This window comes from Aulonocara stuartgranti (genome assembly GCF_965226115.1).
Source record: "Aulonocara stuartgranti genome assembly, chromosome: 23".
In the NCBI taxonomy this organism is placed as follows: Eukaryota; Metazoa; Chordata; class Actinopteri; order Cichliformes; family Cichlidae; genus Aulonocara; species Aulonocara stuartgranti.
In genome coordinates, this window is record NC_138958.1 from 49,792,095 (window position 1) to 49,817,253 (window position 25,159).

General features: G+C 40.9%; 1 protein-coding gene and 3 long non-coding RNA genes across 7 annotated transcripts in view; 2 read left to right on the forward strand and 2 right to left on the reverse strand.

Annotated features, from left to right (window-relative positions):
- The window catches only part of LOC309701485 (NACHT, LRR and PYD domains-containing protein 12-like), a 1,029,495-nt gene that overhangs the window by 227,367 nt on the left and 776,969 nt on the right, over positions 1-25,159 (forward strand). The window lies entirely within an intron of this gene.
- Positions 6,949-10,508, forward strand: LOC309701566. 3 transcript variants are annotated; one of them, XR_014275120.1, is made up of 4 exons: positions 6,949-7,299; positions 8,373-8,464; positions 9,204-9,847; positions 10,392-10,508. It is a non-coding gene; the product is annotated as an uncharacterized lncRNA (long non-coding RNA). The 3 variants fall into 3 exon arrangements; XR_014275121.1 differs by having other exon boundaries at positions 8,373-8,457; XR_014275122.1 differs by having other exon boundaries at positions 6,958-8,286; positions 8,373-8,457.
- On the reverse strand, positions 12,896-14,854 carry LOC309701562. Of its 2 annotated transcripts, none has more exons than XR_014275108.1 (5): positions 14,826-14,854; positions 14,221-14,351; positions 13,865-13,972; positions 13,638-13,759; positions 12,896-13,478 (listed from the first exon to the last, which is right to left on the reverse strand). It is a non-coding gene; the product is annotated as an uncharacterized lncRNA (long non-coding RNA). The 2 variants fall into 2 exon arrangements; XR_014275109.1 differs by having other exon boundaries at positions 12,896-13,495.
- The window catches only part of LOC309701542, a 211,683-nt gene continuing 201,393 nt past the window's right edge, over positions 14,870-25,159 (reverse strand). Inside the window, exon 3 of the long non-coding RNA XR_014275044.1 lies at positions 14,870-15,095. This is a non-coding gene — a long non-coding RNA (uncharacterized lncRNA). The remainder of the gene's footprint in view (positions 15,096-25,159) is intronic.

Here is a 25,159-nt window from a genome sequence, read left to right on the forward strand (position 1 = left end):
TTATTGTCACTGTGGCTGATGTGATTGCAATATGAACCCGGAAGCAGACAAGGGAGAGATGGACCTGAATCTTAACAAAAAACAAACCATTTATTAGGTTGAAAAACACGAACACAAAACAAGGCCCAGCAAACAGGAGCGGAAACTAAAACTAAAACCTATCCTGGGAATAACTCGGTATGACTATGACAACTATGACAAGAAAAACATGAACATGAATCCGAGGAGGTGCATGCGAGAAACTCTGATGAAAAAACATGAACATGAACATGGACCTAAACAGAATCAGGAGATAACCTGAAACCCGGAATAACGTGAACGGAGGAAAACGCACCAACACTGCCCAGAGGAAGACAGCGGACTTAAATACACAGAAGAGAAAGGAGGGAAGTGGAAACACAGCTGACACAAATGAACCTGACACCACAGGGGAAGCAACATGAAACACACTGAACATGGAAACACAACCCTTTCATAATAAAAGACGAAACAAGGAGAGACGTGGACGTGTGATGGGCTGAGTTGCCAAATGGCTGGTAGGCTTTTAGCTAAGCTTTAGCTTCAGCCAAGTGGAAGCTAAATTGGCTAGTCATTCATATGTAAATTAGGTTGTTACCTGAGAATTCTGGAGGGGAGTGGGGGTGTGTGAATGATTGCTGATTTCTAACTGCCAACTGCCTCTTTGTTTGTCTGGGGGGGAGCTGCTAAAAGCGGTGAACTTCCTTTTGTGTTCGTCTTGATGCATTCTCAATCATCCAGGAAAATAAATCTCCAAAAGTCACCAACTTGGAGTGGTTAGTTTCCTGAGCCACAAGGAAACTTGTGTTTCAGTTTGCCATCTTAGGGAGAAATCAACACACATGGGTGTATTCAGTGTTGGGACTAACGCGTTATTAAGTAACGCGTTACAGTAACTACGTTATTATTGTGGTAACGAGCACGGTAACTAGTTATTATGCCAAAATCAGGAACGCGTTAGTCGTTACTGGGATTTAGATAGGGTCGTTACTCGTTACTTCGTGTGGTGGCTATCGCGGAGCTTCCACAGATTCAGTAACATTAGCAAGTGGTGGAGGCCAGCAGGTGGATGAAGGAAAAGGGACGCAGAAGGAAAAGAGACCCGAGGCAGCCGCCGGTCCAAGTGTGAACTGAACTTCAGGTAAGAAGTTATGACCTGCAGTCTCTCTGGGTCAGATATAAACCAAGTTTAGGTGGAGTTTATTTTCGTTATGCTGACTTTTTCCGTACTGCGTGCTAGCTAGCATGACGGAGTTATTATACAGCTGGGTGGTGCTATGAAGTTAATGATGTTGAACTTTATTTTGTTCATAAGTTATTAGAGTTGCCAACCGTCTCATCTGGTATTCAGAGAAAATATTACGCGTTTCTTATTGAGGTGAAAAGGAACAGTTAGTCCCGTAATTCAGCTACAATGAAAAAGACACAAAGCTGGAGTTAATCTGTGTCTTTGCTGCACAGCTGCCTCTTCTTCTCTCATTCTCTCCCCCTCCCTCTCCCGTTTCTACTTCAATCATGAAAACTGATCAATGATCAGCTGATCGGCTCTCTTGTTTGTTTATCGCTCACTTTGCGCCGAAAGAGGAAACCGGATGTCGCGGTAAACAACAGCAGCATGTTTAAGCTTGATCAGCTGTTGTTAGAATTTATTTAATATTAATTTCTAGTATCAGCTGATGTTTGCTGGAGCCACAGCTGTAAACCTGCTGGTCATGATGTCGGTTTGGTTATGTGATGAGAGGGAAACATGAAGATGAAACCAGGAGATGTCCTTACTGAATCATCAGAGCTGTGATGGAGAAACAGGTTTACCTTTTAGGTGACATGAATGAGTTGAAGGGAAGTTATGAACTGTTTCTGAGAGACAAATAACACCAGGATCCTTTTTTAGGTAGCTGACAGCTGGTAACTGTGCAGGGGCGGGTCTAGCAAAGTTTTGCCAGGGGGGCCAGGTAGGGCATTAACAGGGAAAGGGGGGCACAAAGAAATACTTTTCTTTCTTATTCTCATTTAAAGTGTCTCGCTTTTAATAAATAATTATCTGAGTCTTACAACAAACGATTGATAGATTGATGCATATATACCATCAGAACAGTGTACATCACTGTCACAACAGTGTTTGTTTTCATTCAAAGGCTTTATGATTTTTCCTATAATGGTGAGCCGGTCTCTAGTCAAAATGCCCGGGCCAATTTTCTGTCCCAGTCCAGCCCTGTATGCAGCTCATCTGCAGTCTGGTGTTACCTACATCTTCCTATTCAGAAGGCAGAATTTCCGAGTTCTGAGTACAATCGAAAGCACCACGACTGCAGTTTTTGTGTTGGATGTAAAAAGCGCACATGACGCTGTGACGTAGGCTAGAATCATGGCAGCAGTCAATGACGGTCCAGGCGTGGGATTTCTCTCATGGAAATATGCACATTATCTTTTCCTTTCTATTGGTAGGTGGCACAGTGCACTGTGGCAGGTAAGCAAGCTAGAAGACTGGCAAAGTTATGGAAGAAACACATTAACAAGAGAATTCTGAGTAAAACCAAAGTTACTTTCCCTAGTAACTAGTTACTTTGAAAGTAACGAGTAACTTGAAGTAACTGAGTTACTTTTGAGAGAAGTAACTAGTAATGTAACTAAGTTACTATTTTAAAGTAACTTACCCAACACTGGGTGTATTTCCTTTGTTGCTGAGATTTATTGATAAAAACAGTACAAAAAAACCAACCATTTGTACACATATTTACAAATAATAATAAAAAGTGAGTGAGTACATTTCAACATTTGCAGCAATCACTCACAATCCTGGCACTGCCATGGTATCTGTAGTCTGCATTTACCACATGTGTATCTGTAGCAGTGAACACATCGCACAGTGGCATGATTGTTCTTGCATTTGTGTTTGACCTGACACATGGCTCTTTTTTTGACGCGTTACTGTAATCCGATTACTTTTTTCGAGTAAAAAGTAACTAAGTAACTAAGTAATTAATTACTTTGAAAATAAGTAATCAGTAAAGTAACGGGATTACTTTTTTGGGGAAGTAATCAGTAATTACTTACTGATTACTTTTTTCAAGTAACTTGACCAACACTGGACATAACTGTATGATTTTCAATGATTTCAAGGACAGCTGAAGATAAAAAGTATTCAACAAGGAGAGACCAGGAATTAGTGACGTGCAGAGTTTGAATAAGAAGCTGTAATTAGACTGAATGCAAGACGAGAGCAAAGCCATGGCAACAGCAGGAAGTGGAGCAGGACCTGCGTGTGTCCATGAAGCTCGATGTTTTTCTGCACAGATCACATGCAGTCTGAAATGTTGTGCAGTCCAGACTGTATATTTTGCTGAGTGAAATACAAAAGCTTCCTTCATGGATGGAAAAGAAACTGTTTCAGTGTCAAATGAAACACTTTCTGTTGATTTCAACTCCCAGAACTGAGTTCAGCTGAGCTCCACGGTGCAACAATTAGACTCCACTATGTTTCCTCTGTTTTGTAACAGCAACAGGCTTCACGCCCTGGAGGACGGGGCTGTGGCCCCCCCACACCCTCTAGCAGATTATTACATGAAGGAACCTTTTAAAAAAACAAAAAACAAGCGCGTCCATGCTCACAGGTGTACACACGGGTGATCACACCCACAAACTACACCCTTTTTGGCTCCTACCTCAAAGCACACTGTGTTCTGTTGATCTTATGTGCTGCACAATAATGTTTAACATTTAGTATTTACTGTCATATTCCCATATATCATTGTGATGTTGTTTATTCTATTACTCTTGTTCTCTTCTGCTTGCTTTCTTTTTTCTTTCTCAGCAGGTGATCCAGGTGATCGATATATGCATTTTTTTTCTCTGCCCGTTCTGTTGGTTTTTGTCTTTTGCCCTTCTCCCCCGTCCCTCTTCTCAGCTGTTTCTCTTTCCCTCTTTCTTTCTCCCCTTCTTTCCCCCAGTCAAGTCTGTCCCGTATTCAGTAAGTGAAAATAAAATAAACAATAAAAGGTGAATCAAATGGACCATTACGGCAAGGCTGGGATGGTCAGTTTGGTAAAGTAAATCCGTTGGGCATCTTTCTTTGCCTTTAGACAACAATTCTGATGGCAAAAGAGCCAAACGGGACAGGCAACAAAAAAAAAAAAAAAAAAAAAAAAAAAAAAACAGCAACAGGCTGTTTAGGGCAAGATTTGCTAAAAGGCTCAAAACAGCGCTTACAGACATGGTTCGTTTTTTGGGCCAATTACAAAAGTTCTGCTGTTTTCTAAACACAGGAGATGTGAGTTCAAATGTATAAAACACAAAAATAAGACATGCTTATTTGTATTAAATATCTGGATAATGATCTGTAGATGTTAAAAACATTAATAACACAGTTTGAATGTCCAGAATTGGGTCTTCATCAGGGCCACAAAAATCTTTGAGATTCTGTCTCTGACACACAATCCTGTCGCTGCGCTTGATTTGTAAACACTAACAGCTCTTTGACTCCAGAACCCAGTTTGTGTTGGTGCGAGGCATTAGTGGATCTCTCTCTTAGAGTAGAGTTAGAGTTACTACAGTTTCTTAGGAAACTGAAGAAGGCCCGTCTCCCTCCTCCAGATTCCCGTGCAAATGTCAGACAATTCAAAATCCTGTTTGACTTTATAAAGGAGACACAAATGTGCAACAATCTTGACAGAGTGCCACAGTGTCACAGACAGTTGCACTGCCTTTGATGAGAAACACTGAGTGATAGTAAAACTAAACAATCACTGCAACACACTGATACAGGAGAAGTTGTGATTGTTCTTTTCATTTGTCCTGTTGTGTAGTTTGGCTGTAGTGTGCCCCCCACCCACCCCCCTTTCAAGAAGCCAGCTGTATGATCGTCCACATTAAGAGAAGGAGTTAAAAGTGGGAGTCAAAACCTCCAACTTAAAGTGGAACATTAATGTCACACAAATGCAGACACAGACTCAGTGCCATTTTTATATTGTTAGATTCAGAGATTTTATTGAAGTTCTCAGTTATATTAGGGACATACAGAATGCTTTCTAATGGAATAAGAGGAGAGAGTGAAGCAACTGTGCCACCCTAAGGACCATGGAGTGGGATTAATGATGAGTTGTGCTCATTTGATACCAACTAATGTGTGTTGGGTGCATTGTGAGCGCCGTCCAGGAGCGAACCAAACCCCAAGACTGGCAATTGGGACATTGAATGTCACCTCTCTGGTGGGGAAGGAGGCTGAGTTAGTGCGTGAGGTTGAGAGGAACCGGCTAGATATAGTCAGGCTCACCTCAACACACGGCTTGGGCTCTGGAACCAGCCTCCTGGAGAGGGGCTGGACTCTGTCTCAGTCTGGAGTTGCCCCTGGTGAGAGGCGGCGGCCTGGGGTGGGTATCCTGGTGTCCCTTCAGCTTGCTGCCTGTATGTTGGGGTTTCTCCCAGTGGATGAGAGGGTTTGTTATCTGTGCCTCCGGGTTGGGGTTCAGAGTACCCAGCCTTCTTGGAGTCCCTGGGTGGGACACTGGAGGGTCCTACTGGGAGACTTAAATGCTCATGTGGGCAACAACAGTGAAAGCTGGAGGGGCGTGATTGGGAGGAATGGACCCCAGGACCTGAACCCGAGTGGTGTTTTGTTATTGAACTTCTGTGCAAACCACAGCTTGGCCATAACGAACACCATGTTCGAACATAAGAGTGTCCATAAGTGCACGTGGCACCAGGACACTCTAGGCCACAGGTTGGTGATTTGTTGAGTCTTCTCAGTTTGTGCTAAATCATTGAGTTGATTCTCAGTACTGTTCATTACAGTTCCTGACCTGTTCTTTCCTGTACCTAGATTTCCTGGACGTGTCCCTGACCCTGTGTGGATTGCCTGTTGCTGGATTGGCATGAGAGTGTAACGGTGTGAGGGTGAGTGGCTGAAGAGGAGTGAGCGTGCGAGCCTGGAAGAGGTGAGTGTAACACAGACGATGCGACGAGGAGCACAGGCAGACAGGAGGGGACACAGCTGGAACTAATGGGCATAACGAGACACAAACCTACAAAGTAAAACAGGAAACTCACAGGCTGTTTCACAATACCAACTTGGGGACACGAACAGAACACAGAGGAAAGACACAGGTAGGGACAATAGAAACACTAAACACACAACTCAAACCCTAAGAACAAATACAAAACAGCAGAAACTGGAAAATAATACCAACAAACTCAAAACACTGGGTCAATGACTCAGGACCACGACAGATCTGCCCTGTTTCACACTTAACACTTTGTGCCCACAGAAATTGGGCGCACCCACAGAAACGCAAAGCAGGAGATGAAGCATCGCTGAATATATGTCCAAACCAACTTCATTCTAAGCCAAAGACTAGAAAATATGGTGAAGCATATTTTACATGTAGTTGTTTTTTCCTGTGTAATAATATTCAACATTGCTATCAATACCTACCTCGGCACTTGTGCAGGTGAAACCAAAGGGAAGATAATCACACCGTGACGCCTCTTCCTTTGTAAATGGAGGGACAGTAACTGCATGTGTGTATGTAAGCGTGTAAAACCTGCAGATAGTCAGATTAACAGTATTTTGTCTCTATCTGCCATTCTGCAATTCATCTCATGTAAACAATAATGTGCGCACAGCGTGACGTGAAAAAAAGGCACATATCTTTGATGTTGCGTGACCAACTCTGTATTCCTCGTCCACACGTAAACGCAAAAAAGGAGTTTTAAAAAATCTCAGTTTTCGGTGATTTGAAACGCCGTTTACATGTGGATGAACAACAGGTTCTCACTCCCAACTCGTCAAACGTGTGACGCATGGTCAGGCTCCCTGTGCTTCACTTATGGACGCGCAGGGTACCCCCCTCGCGTCGGGAATTGACGTGAAGGGCCCTCCGATTGAAGAGATTGCTGCGGAAGTGCCTGTTGTCGGTATATTTAGACATTTTCCAAATCACATTGTAGTGACGTATACAGAACACAATAAATTATATAATGTAAACAACTACCTGGAAAACAGGTAGAACGATACTTTTGTATCGTTTATTGCATTTACGGAGGGAGTGATGTATGCTGGGTAATGGCACAGCTAGCTACTGGGTGACTTTATTCACCCGCTTCGGCTGTTATCAGTCCATACATTGGGCGTTATTAGCACAAATCAGTCCCATAGATATGGGCCATCTCCTGCTAGATTGTTCAGAAGGTTGTTCTCATCCATCCAGATGGAGGATCACTAACAGGAGCGTGGAAGACTCCAGAATCCACTCTGGCTGGAATCCGGTGGATATGCAGTGTGTACAGGTAAGACCATTTAAACGGACAGCATTTATAGAATGACTATTAAAAGTCAGCGAGTGTCAGTAATGTTAATGTGGTTATGTTAGTAATACACCGAGTGCTAATATAACAGCTTTAAGATGCATTTGTAGATATTATTACGTGTTTTACCGTCTTTATGGTGCTAGCTTAAAGTTACAGTGTAAACGTTAGCTTATATTGGAGTAAAGCTGTTACTGTTTAAACGATGTTAGCACAGAAATATTAGCTTCTGTCATGACTGATGAAGTTACTAGTTAATAAAGTTTCCAGTAAAGTGTTTAATCGCAGCCACAGACTGACAGCAAATATCTCGATTAGCTTCAGTGCATCTGTAATAAATATGTGCAAGTTTCAGTGCTTCGTTTAAACTGTATGATACTTATACTGACCCAGGGTCAGTGTAAAATACAATCCTAGCTGTGTGAACAAAGCCTGGCTCCTTTAATCCTGCATGACAAACCTCGGGATGCAGGTTATTATTACTCTTTCCTGCTGGCACACCTGTCACACCTGAGAGTCAGCTAGAAACTTACAGTGACGTGGACATCATGCAAAGACTGCCAGACTCTGTAATACTGCAAATGATCAGTGACTCAGGTTAACACTAAACTTTAAACGGCACCTCTGTGTCTCTGTGTGCTGAACATTTAGGATTGAGTCAGGCTGCATTGACTGTGGGACTTTAATGTGTTAAAAGCAGGTTGAAACGGCTCAGAAACATTTGAAGATTAAAATTTAGCATTATGGCTGCTGGTGGTTTGTAAAGCCTCTACTCAGCTGTATTTTTGTTACTAATTTATGTTTGTTGTTGTTTAACACAGATTTCAGAAGAGCAAAGATGCTTAATAGTTTAACTAGATTTCATTTGTCAGTGTGGGACTGCTGAGTCACCTGAAGAACTCATTTCATTCATTCTCCACATGATGTTCATTTACAGAAATGTTTCACAGGAACTGATTCCTCCCAAAGGTCGAACTAGTGTGTTTCCATAGATTACCTCTGTATGAATGTACTTCTTAAATGAAGGCAAGTGTTTGTCCTTTTTTGTTCCTCAGGTACAGTACGTGATATCAAGGGCAGGCGGTCAACACTGGGGGAAGACAAGAAGCAGACGTACTTCCAAGAAGGAGCTGCAGTGAGGTCAGAGGTCAGAATTTAACAGCTCAGGTTTATATTTTAGAGGTTATAAATACATTTTGATTTTTTATAACCTCCAAAATATAAACCTGAGAAACCTTTAAATAATAGTCATAATTATGATTATTATAAGAAATATCAAACATTTAAGTGGATTTTCTGTTACACATATTGTGTTAGCCCTGCAATAAACTGGCAGCCTGTCTTTGTCCTGTATCAGCTGGGATAGGCTTCATCCTCCCGCAACCCTGAATTGGATACATTGTATTCCAATTATGTAATCTGATCATTTACAAACTCAAGGTATCTAATCAAAATGTAAGTAATAATTATAAAATGGGAAAGCAGAAATAAGTGTGACATAAATGTAAATGTGTGAGCTGACATAGAGGACAGCTACATGCAGTCTGAAAAACCTTTGTTGTCAAGTTTGCAGGTCTATCAGCACGAGACATTCTTACATAGAAGAGACGTTAAAGTCTCTGACTCAGTGAAGCATTATTGGTCCCGTCTGTTTGGATAAATATAATAACCTGATGTATGTGCATTTATTGACACATTTTCTTAAGTGCTTATCCAGTTCAGGATCACAGTGGAGCTGCAGCTGGATATGTTCAGTAAATAAACCTTACAAAAGTTAACAATAAACCTGCATCCATGTACGTTGTTGTCCACAGGATGAGAAATCAAACTGGAAGACTGGAACATGTTAATAAATGTTTGTGTGTTTGTCCCTGTGTCTTTCACAGGAGGCGCTGGAAGGTTTCCCTAATAGTTCCTGGTGAATCAAAGCAGAACCATAAAGATTGCTGGACTGCATGATGGCCTTACCCCTGAGCCGTCATCCTGTTAAAGGAGGAACCAGTTAGAAGCTGTTTTCAAAGTAGCTGAGCAGATTTCTTACTTGAGGTAAGCGATTAACTGTTTGTTCATCTGTTCTGCCACTTAAAGAGCATTTAAGGACGTCCTTTGAGTGTCCAGTTGAATTAATTCTACTGGCTCTCATGGTCATTTGTTATTATAGACATATTTTTCATGTTCATCCAGCTATTTAGTAAATTCTATCTATTTAGTAATATCCGTCAGCTATAAAATGTAATATAAATATAAAAATATCTAAATATCTCCTGTCCTTTATGTTTTAATGATGTAAGTCTGTTATCGTGTTACATTAGCATTCCTCACATATCAATGAGATGCTGTACAGTACAATCCTACTGACACAGCAGAGGGATAACGACGGCTATTCAACATCGTTACACGACACATTCGAGCTGCATGACACAGACAAAGTGACTAAATCATCTTTTTTGTGGTTTATTGTCTTCAAACCAGCAGACAAAGCCGATTGCAGAAGATGTCAGAGAAGAACTTCAGGCCGTGGACTGAAAAGGTATTTTTTTCTTGTTATCAAAAGACATTTGGAGTGGCAGCTTCTACAACTGGTTGTGCTGAAGTAAAGCTTACAGTCTAAGAAATAACAGTGTTGATATTCAGCACAAAGAGAAAAGAGCCACCAAAAAGCTGTCAGCCACAGATGTGCTAGAAGAGTTAGAAACTCTACTTATGGAGAAACTTTCTAAGTCTAACAGGGGACAGGTACTCCTGCCCAAATAACATGATATAACCCCACATACAGCCCAGCCATAAAGTGAACCAAGTCATTTAGTTAAAGACAGCATGGGACCAAATGCATGTAACCAGCCTGCATCAACCTGACATTTCTTCCTCCTGAATTAAATGAATGAATGGATGAAAGTTAAATGACTACAAACCTAAAGCCACTAGTTCCCACACTGGAGCTCCCTGACACTGTGTGCTAACCGTATTTAGCTTGTATCAACAGTTGTAACAGGCTAAGATACGTGAGACACTGCATTGAATGATTGTTCCTGTCTTAATGGTTTCAGCTCAGATGTTCTGCTTTTTCCTTTCAGTAGATCAAAGCAGCTCGTGCTCCTTCTGCTTCCAATTTAGAAGAAGAAGAAGAAGGCGAAGGCTTCAGCGAAGTGGCGTTCATGGTCTCAGTGAACAGTCACGGTCACACACTGCATGTGGTTTTAAAAGCAACATGTCTGTTCACCACAACAATGGAGATGTGTAATATTAGTGCAGCTACGGTTTGTTCTTGAACATCAGTTCTGTTTTCTACTTTGATCACTTAGACCAAAAAAGTGTTGTTTTCAGATTCTTTCTTTTACATCTATAAAGCACCTGCTCATTTGTTTTATTACAGTTAGTTTCACATGAATGTTAGTGTTTCCTTTATGATCTTTTAATGCTTACACTACACTGTACATGTCTACATTAGAGACATTTCTGTTTCCTGTTTCTGTTGACTCAGAGTTGTGAAATGTTCTTTTATTTGATGCACAATATGAAGTTCATAATTTTCTTACAAATAAAACTCTAATGACAAACATGAACAGCTGTGCTTATTTCTGAGACATGAGTTTTTGAATGTGTTCATATTTAGACAGTGTGCATCTGTATGCTGAAACTGTGATGGTGAACCTGAGGTGATGGTCAACAGAAGGCTAATATATATCAATATAAAACAATATTGAAGTAATGTCTTTACCCTCTGCAGCGTGTGGACGCTGTGCACGCAATCACCTTATTCACTGTAGTAAACATGCACCGCTAGCTCACGTGACTGACTGTCTCCATGGTTACATTGTATATTATTAGCTATGTAAACAGCTTCCAAAGATGCCGCCATAGCTCTCTGCAGCTGTAACACTTTCACACTTTGCAAATCATTTCACATTTTTGATAGTTATGAAGACAGAATGTGTTTTTAAGGTCATGCTAGGCGGTTGCTATGGTGGTTGCTGTGGACTTGGGTGGACCGCGTCCGATTCCTGTTATTAGCTGTCCGCCGCAGGAAGGCTGCGTTCCATTTACAAGTAGTGACAGTCTGCCGCAACTCGAACTCAAACCCCGCTTTGTTCTTTAATTATAGGCCTTTTATAGCCGTTCATGACACGCACACACACACATAAAGCACTTTGCCTCACCATGAGAATGCAACATCACCTAACCTAACCTTAAAGTATCTGATATAGGATAGAAAAATGAAGCAACCAGAGATTTAATGATGAAGACTCTGGGTTCTGTAGTTCACGTTTTACAGTCCTGAATGACTCTTTGCATATGATTTATTGAAGAGGAGTTTAGAATGCACTTTACATTTAGACTGTTGCTGTTTCATTTTTTACATTGTTGCCGTGTTATGTCATGAATAAGGTTCACCTGCTGGGGGTTTGATGGATCAGCTGGACAATACAGTCAAAGACAGACTTCATTCATCATATGCAAGAATCCTAGTTGGATTTTTGTTGTCACTCATGTTTTTGAACCAAATATTGAAAACAATTCTGACAGACTGGATACCTGGTCAGGGTGTACATTACCTTGTACTCAAGCATCCCAGGACAGAGCCCTGCCCCACCATGAGCCTGGGTGGATACGTGGTTATTAATATAAAAGGACCGATACTGAATATGAATATTTCATGAAAATTGAATTATAATACAAATTAGTAATAAGGGTTTCTCTGCACCCTTATCTACCCCATACTCAGCTGCGGGCAGAGAGGGTGACAGGCGAGGATGGCACTGAAGAGAAGATGCTCGGTTTCTGGAGTCTCCTGGTCCTGTCAGTATTAGTAGGATGCATCTGCTGTGTCTTCTCGTGGATGCTCACCTACCTTGACTCCTTCCAGCCTGGTATGGATTTCCCAACACAGTGGCCCACGTCAGAGACGTTTAATATTGATTACATATGTCTGAATTGCTAACCCTAACCCTAGCTCAACAGACCACAATGCCCTGGACTGTCAGTATTATTACATGCTGTGAACATAAGTAGCTTTGATCACAGTTTATGTTGTAAAAGAGAAGGAATATTGGAAAGAAAGATCAACATTGGGATATTATTTCTTCCAAACTGACCACAAACATGCTTTTCAGACTCTCACAGCAAAGGATCAGACTCACTGTGCATGACGGCTCAGGCCAATGATGTCTGTTAGATTGTCAGTTGTTTAGTGCTTCTGTACAGTTAGGGTCACCGTCTCTATTTCAGAATAATTAATATGCGGAAAACACTAAAAGTTGATTGTCTTCCAGTATTCTAGCATAATTAAAAAACTTTGACTTTGTAAGTACATATTATTAGTCCTAATGCCAGCATGAGTCTTCATAACTCCTGCTCCTGAACTTTAAAATGTACCTGATGAAAGATCATTTACAGTGGCACTCTGTCAGGATCATTCTGACTGTAAGATCACTGTATTAATCTGAATCCTTCTGAAATGTGCTGTGAATGAATGCTGATGCAACTCACTGTGGGAAAGCTGTTAATAAAAGGAATCTGTGACACATGCAACACATTCAGTGAGGAAGAGGACACAAAGGGAGGACACGCAGAGGCTGTGTTGAAGTCAGAAATCCAAATCTTTATTAAAAAACAGGCGGCGGTAACAAACAGGAAGACAAGCAGTCCATCAAACAGTCTACAGGGTCAAACATACAGAGAATTCAAACAGCAGTAAAAAATAACTGGACACTGAAAAACTTAAAGCAATGTGTGACGCAATAGAAGGAAGCAGCGCAGTATATTCACTGAATTATCATCAATTACAAAAGAGAAAAACGACGATTTCTAAGGATTATTTTCTTAAATGCAGTTAGAGTGTGGCTGGTAAAGATGGAAACATACAGAATGTAAACTGTGTGAGTTTGTGAACTTTGTTAGAAACAAATGAGGTAAAAAAAACAACCCCAAAACAGACAAAACACAGAAAGAGGCTCTCAGTATTCATTCATAATTAGAAAGAAACATTCTGGTCGTGGATTTTTACAGTCTTAGTTCCGCTCGCTGTCATCATTATAATCATCATGATCAATGGCGAGGTCCTGAGGTGGGTGGGGCTGTCTCTGGTGATGTCACCGTGAAGGAACAGCATCTGGCACGTGTTGGTGAAACATCCCAGTACACTGGTGTAGTTTCCTCTCCAGCTGTTTGACACGTGACACTTGAACATTAAGGGGAAGAAGAAGAAACAGTGTTAGGTCAGGTGACCACATGGTTTCTAAAGTAACTGACAGGAAGTAACCAGGCCGTCAGAAATGGATGGCATGTGTTTAGAAATACTGGAGTTGGGTAACTCTACTTACCAAAAGCAGAAGCACACAGATGAAGGATCAGATGCTGAATGTTGCAGGAACATGCTCATGTGTGGTGGTCATTCAGTGCTGCTCCGGCAGGTTACACAGTCCAAGACTGATATGCTGCCCATCTGAGAGTTTGAAAACACACATGCAAAGATTTATTTTGTGTTACAGTCAAAGTTGGATGTTCATTTTTGTCCTTTAAAAATGTTTGTGTATTTGAAAGCACTAACATTTAAGGATGACTTGGATCGTCTCCTTTAAAGGGGAGACAAGTGTATCCACTGATCTATGTCACTTTACCTGGATGATGACTCCTCCCCCCTCACTCAGAAACACTCCTAATATAACCAAGCAAATAAATAATATTGAAGATTTACATCATTACAAAAACAGCAAAAACATCTCCCTTTGATTCTATTTCTCCATTCCTGCTGAACATCAGGCAACAAATATCTCAATAAATCACAGTAAAATGTAAAGCACATGTTTTCTCTGCTTTGTCTAACCTCTGCAGAGCCTCTGTCAAGAAAAACATAACTGTAAGCATAAAACAAATATACATTTCATAACACGTCACTGGACAAACCTCGGTCAGTTGATTTCCTCTGTGCAGTGCAGACGAACATCAGTCAGCAAGTGACTCTGCTGGTTCTTCTGAGGAAACACCACCGTCTCTCCACACCGTCACCATCTGTGAGCACAAACTGCCGCTCTGCTCTGCCAGCATGTAGGAATCACATATCACACACACAGGGGTGAAGAAACATCAGAGCTCAACTTTGGATACTTTAGATCTTAACAGATCAAAGCAGCTCTTAGTTTCAACAATCAGACAAACAATGATACCAAACTGATTCTGTATGAATACAATATGGTATTTTCAATACAGGTGTCAAATTCATTTATTAAAACTAATACAGATATATGTATATTTTTTTGATAAATTAGTTTGCTAAATTATAAGAATATATATATTTTTTTCATTTAACAATTGCAACTGAAAGAAATTAAATATTGAACAAAAATATATTGTCACATTCTGAGCATGCTCAGCACGCTGACAGACTTGAAGTTGCTACAGATTTTAAGAAGTGATAATTATGGGGAAGAAACTTCTCTTTTTCATCCGTTTAATCAAACATTTGATGCCTCAGCTGTCTCAGTCTATAGCGTTCTGCAACTACAACTAACCTGAAGCTTGGATTTGGCTGCAGGTGCCACTGTACATCCTTCTCAGATGTGGGTACCAGTTAATCCCACTTCTTCCTGAGCTTTGCTTCATCACAAGACCAAAGGTGGCATCCCGTGTCACAGTCTTATCATCATCCAGAAGAAACATTTGAAGAAACATCATGGAGAAGAAACATTTACGCGCCTCCTGGTTTTGTTTTCTGATCCTGCGAAAAGACTGAGGACAACAAAGCCCAGAGAACACGAGATACACAACATCCAACATTCAGACTCAACAGCCTCCATAAATGAAGACCACCGCGTTTGTTCAGTTATAGTAGATATGAGCATACTTCACATTACTGGGTATGAATAATAATGAGGAGGCAAACTTTGAAGATGCAGAGCATGATGTCCCATCATCAGACTGTAAACAAACATCCACCAGGCTCTTTGTTGCCAAAATTGATGATTCTCCTATCAGGGATCAGTAGAGTGTATTAACCTGTGGTATAAGCAGCAGTCACTGAAATATTACTGTTTCAGATAAGAAATCTAGGACATAAAAGCCAGGGTGGGAGGGATCTCTGCAAACTGACTTACCTCTGCAAGTGTGAAGCTCAACAAAAATCTGACTCTCCAGTCACAAACAAACAAAAAACTCCAGCTGGGAGATAGAAAACGCTGTCTGGGTCTTGCTGGATGTTGCTGGGCAGAGTCCACACATTAGCAGAGTGCTTCTTGGTCCCACTGACCCATGTGGACAGCGACTGTGGAGAACTGTTCTGGAAAACAGAGAAGAGAATTAAAATAACAAAAAGCCAAACAGGATTTCCACAAAGACTCTCTTGGAATCAGCAATCAAAAAAATCACTGGTTCATATTTCAATCAAATATGAACAGGTTCCTTAACTGTATGCAGTTCAGATCTGATTTAATTTAATTTCCTTCACACAGCACATTCGTCCAGGCTGACAGGTAAACATAGAATTAATCTCAGGTAACATGACTCAGAGTAGAGATTCAGTAAGAAAGATTGCAGGCTCTAATATTATTACCACACAATCCAAGGACACACCAACAGCTCAGATTTGTAGAACTATTTAAACAAATGTCTTCTGAATATTTAATTCATGTTCACAGTGGGAGGGGGGGAGGTGTCGTGGAATTTTTAAAATAAAGTCTTCAACACAGAAAGAGCTGTGATCAAGCTATTTATTACTGCGCCAACACACATCAAACATCACAGTTCAGTCATGTCAGCGCTGCCACAGAAGTGGTGCTCCTCCTCCTTTATGCATTCCAAGGAAGAGGAAGTTACAAACTGATCCTACCACACTTCAACGGATCAATGGTTATGCTGTTTTGTGCCCTTGGCCTTATCAGCACCTGTAAAGGGAGTTGTTTTCTCAAACTGCTGACGCTGAAGTAAGTTCATCTAGTTTTAGAAACTTTCACTGAACAGTAACAGTGTCACAACTAAGCATATGCATAAGCACTTAAATACTTTAAATGAGAATAACAGAAAATTTCTATTACAGAGGCTAGAGCCTGTCCCAGTAGTCATAGGTAGAGCACACCTGGACAGGTCACCAGTCTGTCAGAGGACTAACACAGAGACAGACATCAGAGTAACAAATCTATTTAAAATTAATGTAAGTTTGCTGCAGCTGTATGTATGAACATGTGTTTCTGTGCTCACAGTCCACCTCTCAGGAACCTGCAGTTCACTTTTAGTCAACTTTAAACAGACCTCACAAAAGGCTGATGTGGCTGGATCAGTAGTCTGATTTAAGTACGATACCTTTGGCCAGGGATTCATCTGGTGCATCGCTTCACTGCAGTCTTACGTATTTTCCCCACACCTGAATAAAAAATAACAGCTTCAGCTGATGCAGCCTGACTCAATCCTAGATGTTCAGCACACAGAGACACAGAGGTGCCGTTTAAAGTTTAGTGTTAACCTGAGTCACTGATCATTTGCAGTATTACAGAGTCTGGCAGTCTTTGCATGATGTCCACGTCACTGTAAGTTTCTAGCTGACTCTCAGGTGTGACAGGTGTGCCAGCAGGAAAGAGTAATAATAACCTGCATCCTGAGGTTTGTCATGCAGGACAATACTTGTATTTGCTTAATTGTTTACTAAATGTTTGAGGTGTGAAATAAACCGCAATGGAGCAAAATATGGGCGTGTGTAGTTGGAGGTTGTGTTTGTGTGTGCGCGCGCGAGAAGGGGAGGGAGGTGCGAACATTTTTCTTGTAAAACAAGAGGGGCCCAGCAAAAAAAGTTTGGGAACCACTGCTTTAGGGTTTCCTGACCGCCATGCGCCAGGAGACGACACGCTCCAACCTGTCCAGGGGCTGGGCCTTGGACATGGTCACCCTTAGCAACGATGTCACCAAGATGATGAGGGAGGTCGTCTAAGCTCCGCCCCCTGGAGATGTGGGTGGAGTCTATATCTATGGTCTTTTTCTGGATGGAGCGGGATGGGACAGACATGGCGCCAAACTCGCTGAGGCTCCGCCCAAAGTTTGTCTTTTTAAAATCAGTGTTTTTTAACTTAGATTAAAATAATAAACTGAAGCTTTAAAAAAAACTTCAGTGTTCAAAAGTCCAACGTTTTACTGTTTCTGTATTTTTTTGTAAATTAACATAAAAACATTTTTAAAAAACATCTTAAAGATTAATTTAATGAAAAATTATGAAATAATAATTAATTTGTCAGCAATTTAGGAACTAAATGAAATCAAAGTATTTTTGTTTTTGCTCAGTAATAATAAGTTTGTCTCGGCCCCTCAGGTCCTCTTCACCCCCCTCCCTGTGGTCCACGTCTTCGCCGTCAGCTCAGCCAACATGGCCGACAGTAAGCGTCCCCCTGGCGGCGGGGGGGGGGGGGGGGGCGGTGGGGGGGCGGTCAGCCTGTACTCGTGTCCCGTCTACAAGAAGCCTCGACGCACCGACCTGAACTTCATCTTCTCCCTGCAGCTGAGGAGCGTGCAGCCGCCCGAGCACTGGACGCTGCGAGGCGCCGCGCTGCTCTGCGACTGCAAGTGATCCAAACGTTGCTGTTCCACAGACACGGACAGACACTCACCGTGGGGCTCTGCCGTGTCTCACTCAGACCTCCCCACAGGTTTCACTTTGAGCTTTTCTTTTTTTATTCTGATGTTCTGATAATTTCCATTTTTCTTCAGCACCAAACATGTTTGTAGGTTTTTAGTCTGTTAAATTTATGAAAATCAAAATGTTTCCACCTCTTCTCTCTGCAAGTCTCTAATAATAATAATAATAATATTAATAATAATAATAATAGTAACATTAATGATCGTGTATGTGACCTCACACAGTAAAGCTGATGTGAGGATCATCACAGTTTTGGTGGTTGTATGAACTTAGAATGCATAAACTAATAATTTGTTTTAATTAAAAAACTTTCCCTCTGTCATTTCCTGAGTGTTTCAAAATAAAAGTCCTCTCTTTCATGTTTTGAATGTGAGGCTGTTCCTGTGATGCCTTCAAATCTGTTTCAGTCTGCAGATTTTTACATTTCAGACCCAAAGTGACTCAAACATTTACTTAACAGAGGTTTTTGTTCGTCTGGGTTTTCCTGCTCAGCAGCGCTAAACAGGCAAAAGCAGAAACACACAAACAGAAAGAAACAGGAAAATATGTGTTTCTGTGAACAATGCAGCAGCAAAATGAAAGACCAGGATTTATTTTTTAATGACTGACAAAAACATTAAATGATCATGTTTATTTTCACATCAATGTTCCATCGGTCCTTCTTTTACAATAAGTTTAGAAATTAAAAATACTAATAACACACCAGGAAAAAGCCAACAGCACGAGTCCTGAAAGGCTTAAAGAGAAAATAAACGCACAAAGAATGAAACAAAAAGGCACAAAACCTCAAAACAAGAGTGAATTAAATCTGAGCGACACACAAAGATGCTAAAAGCCCCAAACATGAACCTGTGAGGTCATTAATACCTGTGTGTGTGCATGTTTACATGTCTTTGTGGGGACCAAAATGCCCGTCCCCACAAGTTTGAAGACATTTGTGAGACTCAGAATGTGGTTTTAGTGTCAGGGACAGTCAGGTCAGGGTTAGGCATTCAGTCTTAATGGTTAGAGTAAAAGGCTGAGAAGAGCATGATGTCAAATAGATGTCCCCACAAGGATATGAAAACACAACCGTGTGTGTGTGTTACTGTGAATTTGTGAAACAAGTGAAGATTTCAGAATCAGTGAGAAATGTTTCACTTCCTGTTGGTGAAGAAGAGCAGACTCCTCTTCAGCCACAGAAATGAAGAAGCTTTTATTTTGTCAGCCTGACAAACACGAGCTCAGCCACGAGCAGAGGCGACCCTGCAGAGGTGAAGGTCACAGTCAGAATCAGCGCCAGAGAACCGCACAAGGACGGCCTCATTGGTCACGGCTGAGTTCATTATGTGATGGTAACAAGCTGATTATTACAGAATCAGTAAAACTTCTACCAGACTTTAGTAAATATTGCATTAAGATGAGCAGACAGATTTTAATCTCAGCATCGTGCACACAGATTTTTCAGGACACTGGAAGAGTTCCTGCCGTGGATTTAGATGTTAGTGTTGTGTGGATGATCCCATTCTGTGATCTTTGTGTTACTAACACTGATGCTTTTACACTTTAGGACCCTCGAGACCTCTGCTGCTCAGCCGTCCTGATCGCTGCCTCCACTTTAACCAGAGGCTGTAACCTCTGATCATTTCACCTGCACCGGCAGTAAAACTCTTCTCCAGAACCAAACGTGCCATAAACCCATCACAGCTTCATCATCAGCTCAGTCTCAGCAACATGCAGACGACCGAGCAGCAGAAACTCTGCAGGGAACGTCTGAAGTCTGTTCTTCACTTTTCCCAGCTCACTGTTTATTGAACATGAGACAGAAAAATAACTTCACCTTTAATGTGAAACTTTTATCGCCTGTGACATGTTTGCAGGAAGTTTTCATGCTGTGATTTAGTGTCACAGCCATAAATATCACACAAGGTAAAAGCTACAAGTCCCAGCATCCTCTGTTGTCAGGGATCCTGGGTCTGAGCGACCCAGGATCCCTGAGCAGTTATGAATTATATTATTATTATTGTATGTATATTTGGTGTTGCTGTCTTTCTCCCTGTTTGCGTGTGTGTATATGTGTTTCGGCGGGCGCCTTCAGGCCTGGTGGGTGTGGCCCTGCTGACGGTCTGGCCACACCCGAAGCCACACACCTGCTGCTGATCAGGCCACGTCGGGGGAGCTACTTAGGAGAGTCTTGGAGCTCCCACCGACGCGGGATCATTCCGTGAGACTCCATGTTAGTCATCCTGTTGAACTGAGTTAGTGTGTGTATGCCCACGGTTATATGTGTCCTGACGGCTGCGTCTATTGTGTCCCCAGGAGAAGTGTGGAGCGCCAGACGGCAGCCAGCACGAGGGGTGCTGAGACACGCGAGCGGAGAGCACTGAGACACGGACTGGTCACGGAGAGACACGACACGGGAGTCAGGGAAAGCACGGGGATTTATTGTTACACTGTAAATAAACGCACTGTTTGTACATAGAGCACCGCGCCTGGGTCCTGCTTCCCCACACCTCCCACGGTTTGCCATGCCGAGCCGTGACATCTGTGTTTAGGGAGGAGCAGTGAAAGTGAAAGTGTTGATCCTCCGTTCAGAGTAGTGATGGGATTTCCGGCTCTTTTTAGAGAACCGGCTCTTTCGGCTCCAAACCGGCTCTTCAGGTTGTTTTGTTGCTTTAATTAATTTATTATTAACAATAATATAAAATTATGCACAAAAGGAATTACTGACGTAAAAAAAAAGTGGTTATGGTAGATATATGCGGTGGCCCCTTGAGACAAAACACGTACAAACTCCAAAACACATTTCTAGCATGAACTGAACTTCCAAAGCAGAGCTACTAGATCACTTAAATTACACAATTGAAAGCATGTGTGTATTGTTTGTGTATTTATACACAGGCACTCATATATATTCAAATAATTTAAAAAAAAAATTTCATCTACCTGTTACTACCACACACCAAATCCGGTCGTTGGTACTTGCTGGCTTGTGTAGCCACTAGGTAACAAAAGCTCAACACTGCGCCCAGCATCCTGGAGCACTTCTGTTGTCTTTTGTATGTGTTTTGAGTTTTTATGTGCTTCTGAGTTTTTATGTGCTTCTGAGTTTTTATGTGCTTCTGAGTTTTTATGTGTTTCGGAGTTTTTACGTGTTTCGGAGTTTTTACGTGTTTTGGAGTTTGTACGTGATTTGAAGTTTGTATGTGCTTTGTCTCTAGGGGCCACCGTAAATATACTTTTATTTATTCACTCCACATAAAATGTAATAAATAATATAATATATCACATTATAATAAAAATGAAATAATAATAATAATTATATAATACAAAAATCAACTATTCACATTTCAACTTTTAACTGTTTAAATTTTCAGCTTTTTCCTTTTACAAATTTAAAGTGAAACAACACAAAACACTGCAAACCACAACACAATTAAATATAAATTAAAATATGAAAACAAAAAGAACATGCATATTCTCTGTCATATGGACCTGCATGAATAAACTTTCTGAATCCTTTATCATCTCCAACTGAAAATAGTTGTGGATGATTACTATACCTTTCTAATGTGACGTTGTTGGCCCTGCCTCTTTCTCTCTCTCTGCCTCTGTTCCTGTGCTACTGAGTGTAACTACCGCCCCTCCCCCCTCTGCCCAGCGTAAAGCACAAGGCTCGCATGCAGAGTGAAGCAGGAAAAAAGTGCAAGAGAGAGAGAGAGAGAGAGAGAGAGAGAGAGAGAGAGAGGCTGAGAGAAAGAAAAAAAAAATGTGACGGCTCGTGATAAGGAGGCGGCTGCGTTGTTCACGTCTAAGATCCGGCTCTAAGAGCCATTTCGTTCGCGAACGACCCATCACTAGTTCAGAGCAGCAGGAGGAGGAAGGTGGAGCTGAGGCAGGTGAGTGTTAACATGAATATGTTTCTTCTTATGACATAAAATAATTCCACACTGTTCGTGTCTGTGGATGAAACGTGAGGCCGGTCGGCTCCTCTGAGCGCTGGTTTCTTGTAAGTAGAGAGGAAGTGAGTTTAGCTGAGAGAGCAGGAAGAGAGTGAGAGCTGTGCTGAGGCAGGTGAGTGTTAACACCGCTCTGACATTACTGTGTCTCTGTGGCGGAAACAACAGGCTCCGTCAGTGGAGGCAAAAATAATCAGACTTTGGTTTTTCAAAGGAAACTACTTTATGTTGGGAGAAGCCGCGCGCTCATTGGATAACGGCTTGTCAATCTCAAGTTATTAGCCAATGAGCGCGCAGGTTCACAGTAAGACCCGCCCTTATCACGACATTTTTAAAACCTAAAATGGCGACAGAAACTTTTTTTTTTAAATTAAACTTTATTTACAAACAACAGTATAACATACAAGGCACCATCATTAATCCGATTACGTTACATCCTCGGTTGAGCATTATAGCAAAACAAACAAACAAACAAACAAAACGAACAAAAAAAAAACAACAACAATAAGCACAAAGCTAAAAGAGTTAGCACAAAAAGAAAGAACAGTCATTGAAGGATTTGAACCAAAGGCAAAAAATAACGTGCAAAAAAAGGGCAGTCGTGATTATAAAATAGGGAGTTTTTTTTTTTTTAACATAGGTTAAACTCTTTAAATAAAACAACAAGTTTAAGGACTTTCTTGTTATTCACAAGTTTCAGCGATTTAGCCCAGAGTTTAAAGTCATTCAGCCATCTGTTTATACATGGTTTAGCTTTAAAGTATCTGCATTTGTGAATAAAAAATTTTCCCATTAACAAAATCGTCCTAATCAACAGGTCAAAATCTGCATTCTCAGCAAGTATTCCAAATTTTATTACTGTCACCGTCAAATGTGGTAACTGAATTCTCCTGGACTGTAGCCAGCTCCACATGTCAGTCCAGAAGGAGTGCACTGATTCACAGTAGAAAAACAAGTGATCCAGACTTTCAATATCATTTTCACAAAATGTGCAGGCGTTCACATCTAAGTTAAATTTCCGTCTTAAGAATTCATTGGTTGGATAAACCTCATTAATGATTTTAAAGTGAACCTCTTTTACTTTAGGGGAAAGAGGAAGTGAAATACTGTATACTTTTTTCTTATCGCCTTAACCTCCATGGTCTCAAATTCTTTAAGAATATAATTTCTTTTAACCGGATTAGGGCAAATTTAGTTTATTAAAATATTCCTGATCACTTTGTTTGTAAACCTGCTGTCACCAAATTCAGCTCCAGCTATGCAGAGCTGCCTCAGTCCAGGAGAAATTTTAGAGTGCACAATATCTTCTTTTATCATTGATCCCTAGTGAAAGGATGGCTTTCACTAGGGATTGATATCTCTTAACAGTACATCTTACATCAAATTTCTCACAAAACGTATCATGTTTTAATAAGACCCCATTATCATCCATAAAATGAGCTACAGCCCAAATCCCTTTAGATCTCCATTCATCCATGTACACAGATTTCCTACACAAACGGATATACCTGTTGTTCCATATAGGGGTATTGTGAGGAGTAAAGTTATGTTTGTAGATTAATTTCCAGTAGAGAAGGACCTGCTGATGGAAAGCTGAGAGTTTAACAGGTAACGAACTGCAATCAAAGTCACAACGTAACAAAAAGTCTATTCCACCCATTTTGCCAAAAATCACACTGGGAATAATGTTCCAAAAGGAATTTTTGTTCCTAATGAAAGATCTTAACCATTTCAGTTTTAGTACACCATTCATAACATCAAAGTCAATGGCATTAGCCCCACCCTCTTCATAATTCTTAATCATATCATTTTTCTTTATAGAATGACATTTGTTCCTCCATATGAACCTAAAATTAAGATTATTTATAGATTTAATTAGTTTTGGAGATGTGGGCAGAGAAAAGGCTGGATAGATTAGTCTGGACAGACTGTCCATTTTGGTTAGCAAGATTCTCCCAAACAGAGTTATGTCCCTTTGCAGCCACCTGTTTAAAATTGACTTACACTTTTCTATATTGGTACAGATATTCTTATTTTCAGTTGATGTCTTATCCTTGCAAATTACAATGCCCAGATACTTCACCTCTTTTTTGATCTGTATATTATCTATTGCTTGCAGGGGACACTCATGCAGAGCTAGAATTTCGCATTTATTAATATTCAGCTGTAGGCCAGAAGCTTTGGAGAAGTGGTTGATCGCCTGTAAGGCTAAAGGAATCTGGTCCTCATTTTTTAGAAACAGGGTGGTATCATCTGCGAGCTGACTGATTATTATCTGTTCACCCATCACAGTTAACCCCTCAATGTGACTGTTTATAATCAAAATAGACAACAGCTCAGCAACCATGATGAACAGAAGTGGTGAGCTGCTACATCCCTGCCTTATCCCTCTATTAACCTCAAACCTTGAACATGTACCATGTTCTAGCAAAACAGAGCTGTTAATGTCATTATATAGCATCTCTATAACATTGATAAATTCCTCTCCAAAACCAAAAGACTGCAGAGTTTTTAATATGAACGTATGTTCAACTGAGTCAAATGCTTTGTAAAAATCCAAGAACAGGATGTATCCTCTCTCTTGGATTAATTCACTGTACTCAAGGAGGTCCAAAACCAGCCTAATATTGTTATGAATTAGTCTTCCTTTCAAAAAACCTGATTGTGTTTCACTGATAATGTTTGAGATGCCTTTCTTTAGCCTCTCAGCTACAGCTCCAGACAGGATCTTATAGTCAGTGTTTAGTAAGGTGATGGGTCTTAAATTGTCTAAAATTCTTTTATCCTTACCTGATTTAGGAATCAGGGTTATCAACCCTTGTTTCATGCTTGGCATCAGTTCTTTTTTCTCTATCGATTCCTTTAATGCATCAAACAATAAAGTTCTTAGGTCCTTCCAGAAGAATTGATAAAAATTAGTAGTGAGTCCATCTGTCCCTGGGGACTTGTTTAATGCCATTTTCATGACCACCAAATCCAGTTCCTCAATTTGGCGGCCGCTACTAAGTTTTAAAATTACTCATACTAATCTTTCTGGGTCACAAAATAAACTTTTAACATATTTTCAGGCGAGAAAGTAGCTATGTAAACATCAAATATCTGCTCGGTTTATCAAGATACCGCATATTTGCAAAAGTGCTTCGACGTTTTTTTGAGACGTCTGCTACCCACCAGCACTATAGCCAGCCGGGAGCTCGAGGGTCACTGAAGCCACCGAGAACGGCACAACTCCCGGCACATCATTTTCAGATCACCGCGGACTTTCGCTACTCAGGTTAAACGTGATATATAA